This window comes from Cryptomeria japonica, chromosome 7, assembly GCF_030272615.1.
Source record: "Cryptomeria japonica chromosome 7, Sugi_1.0, whole genome shotgun sequence".
NCBI classification, from domain to species: Eukaryota; Viridiplantae; Streptophyta; class Pinopsida; order Cupressales; family Cupressaceae; genus Cryptomeria; species Cryptomeria japonica.
Genome location: NC_081411.1, coordinates 822,690,545 through 822,693,866, shown reverse-complemented (window position 1 = coordinate 822,693,866; position 3,322 = coordinate 822,690,545).

The following is a 3,322-nucleotide window of genomic DNA, read 5'->3' as shown; positions in this document are numbered from 1 at the left end:
ATTAGAGCTTCAGATATGCAACTATCTGTTCTTGTTTTGATAATTTTTGCATTGGAAGCAAATCTAGGGTTTCAGGAAGTTGTTTTTATGCACCTATGGATAGGATTTTTTTCTAAGAATGTTGGGCCTAAACAGACCTCACCATCGTGCTCACAAGGCCCGAAAACCCCTATGGTCATATAAAATTTGACCTATTTTGGTTCTTGAGCCTCCGGGAGTAATTTTTCTCCAGATCCAAGTCGTATGGCTCTGGCACACAAATCGAGAAAAAAATTCAAAAAGAAAATATTTTTTCCTTTTTATGGCATGCAAGCCGGGTTTTAATTTTTCAAAAAAATCTGCAAAAAAAAAAATCAAAAAGCAAGAGGGCGAAAAGGAAGGGTTTAACCAAAAAAAATTTGTTAAAAATCATTTTGGGGGGTTTCCCACGATACACAGGGTACTGTGGGGCCCCTTGACCCTGCCGCTACTACTGATTTGACTACCTTAGGCCCTGCACCACCATCCTCCGGCCCCTGTAGGTGCTTCTTCCGGTTGCCGGCCTCCCTGCGGTCCTGTTTCCTAGGCTCCATCTCCCTGCGGCCCCGCCTGAGGCCCACGTCGCCGCCGCCGCTGCACCCCGGCCACCTGCAACCCCCACTATAGGACTCCCTGCGGCCCCACTTCCTAGGCTCTACCTCCCTATGGCCCCTCCTTCCTGGCCCGTCGCCGTAGCTCCCCGCTGGTCCCGCCACCACCTCCTGGCCATTGCCGCCTTCAGCCCGCTTGCTAGTCTCTTGCCGCCAGAAACCGCCCCGGCCACCATTGCATAGCCACCCAGCCACTGGGGAACCACCAGCCTGCCACCAGTGCATCGCTCACTGGCCACCTTCACCCGAACAGCCACCAGACTACCCCTTCCTCTTGTTTTGAAGGGGGGTTTGGTTTTTTGGTCATATCTTGGTCATACGGAGTCATTTTTTTGAAAATGAATAGGCGTCGAGAAGATGGTTCCAAGCTGGACCTCATGATGTTGGTTTTTTTTCCAATTTTTCTATTTGACTATGTTTTTTTTTTCAGTCAAAGTGAGGTCTCATTTTTGCACTCCGGGAGACGTAGAATGAGCATCCGACCTCCATTTTTTGAAAAGTTTATATTTTTGGAAAGCATGTGCTGTGTAATTTCCAACCATCTAAGTTTTATTTCTAGATTCTTCTTCATGCATATTTTATTCAATTTTTTGCTTTTCAGCACTCTGGTGGATATCTTGGTTGTTTCAGGTCCTGGGATCTCTTCTCTGGGTAGGATGTCTCTATTTTTGGTTCTCCTTTCTCTTTCCAGACTTATTATCATTGTAGCTTCTTTTATGCAAACGCACTGAGATAAAGTGTCGTCATGCATTGTTTACTTGGGATCTTGCACATCTTGTGCCTTATTATACATGCACTACTTATAAAGTGCATGAAGGGGTTGATGTTTGCCTTATTTGCAATCTACCTTTGTCTAGTGAGTGTTCCTTCCACGACATTTTCCTCATGATGTGTGTCAAGTAAGTGTTCCTTCCATGACACCATGTACTGTCCTTGCACCTTTCATGTTCCTGGTTCTTCGTCATGCAGTTCTTCTTGACCATTCTTTTCAGTGTTCCTATCCCTCTTCAGCATTATGGGGACGTTTGTCCTATTTGTTCTAATGTTTTCGTGGTTCAATTGATCAGCTCTTGAAGCTTTGGTGTTTTCATGCCATCTGTATCTTCAATTTTAGTTGTTTTCCTTGTTTGCCTTTTGATTCGAGTAGTGTCATTTGAGGGCACTCATACAGATTATAGTCTTCTCTACCTGGTCATGTTCTATTTCAGTGGAGGTTCTTCAGCTTAGGAGATTGCTTGTGTATTAAATACATGAATTATCTCTCGAAAAAAGAAGAATGTGAGATGAAAGATAGAAAAATGGTTATTTGATTAGAGATAGAGATAGGTGATGTGAAGATTATATTGAGATAGAATATGAGAGAATGAACCTTAGAATGAAATAGAATAATGTTAGATGATAAAAAATGGTTTAGAAAGAGATGATGAGAAAATAATCAGCAAACTAGCAATAAGCAAATGAGATGAAATGAGAATGATTGATTCATGAACCTATGTCATTATTTACTATGCAATATATATTCATCACTGAGCCTTATTATGTAACAATAGAGCTTAGCACATCAGGGTATAAGGAACCAAGATGTAAAGATATCTCATTGAAGAAACAAACACGTCGTAGACAAGGAGTGAAACCCTCCATTCGGGGAAATACACTAGGGGTCGAGGTATGTGTGGCATTCACAAGCTGAATGCTCCTATCACAGACACCCTCTAGAGAAATTCCCCTAGAACTTCATTGGTTCACACCACAAATAGCAAACAAAGAAAAAGATGATGCCCATCATGGATCCTCTAGTCACTTATAGACATCCTTGAGTAGCATAGGAACATGACTTGTCGCCAAATGATAAAAGATAGAGACTGACCCAGACAAAATTCAGTAGCTATACTGATCTTGTGCCTTCATTCTCAGTTGCTTGATGTGATAGTTGATAATGTCTTATCGCAGAAAGTTGCGGACCCCATTTAAGACTAACCTGTCTGATTTCGAGTGTATCCTCTTTTGTTTAAGACAAGATAATGATCACTTGATATGGATATGATACGATTGATAAGACAGTTTGATCAGTTGATTGTAGATGTTTGAATGGATAGTCATATCCTTTGTTAACTTTGTGCGAAGTGTTTGGTGGATATCTACTAGGGTATTTGTTTCTTCCGAGACATTTTATTGTAAGTTTTTGGATTGATTTTGGATTTTTTTGGATTGATGTTGTGGATCGATATTGAATGTTTTTGGTTGATTTTTGCAGGACTGTATTTGAATGTTTTTGGTATTTTTTCAAGACATTATATGATTTTTAGGATTTTTCCAGGACCGTATTTGAGTGTTATTGGATTTTTTACTGTTTTTCACTGTTTTTTACTTTTGAAGGATTTTTCAATGTTTTTGGATTTTGTGTTTTTCACTGTTTTTTAATTTTGTGTTTTTCACTGTTTTTGAATTTTTTCAAGACTTTTCAATGTTTTTGAATTTTATGTTTTTAAATGTTTTTAAAAAATTTTAGGACTTTTCAATGTTTTTGGATTTTTTCAGATATGCCCCTAGTGTACAAACCTGTATGACATGATGATCTACAAAATGCGTGTGGGGAAAATGAATTTTTGACATGACCTATGTTAATGCAATATGCATGATGAAGATGCATTTCCTATTCGAACCAGGATGACCGTGTTTGTTTAGCATGTTGT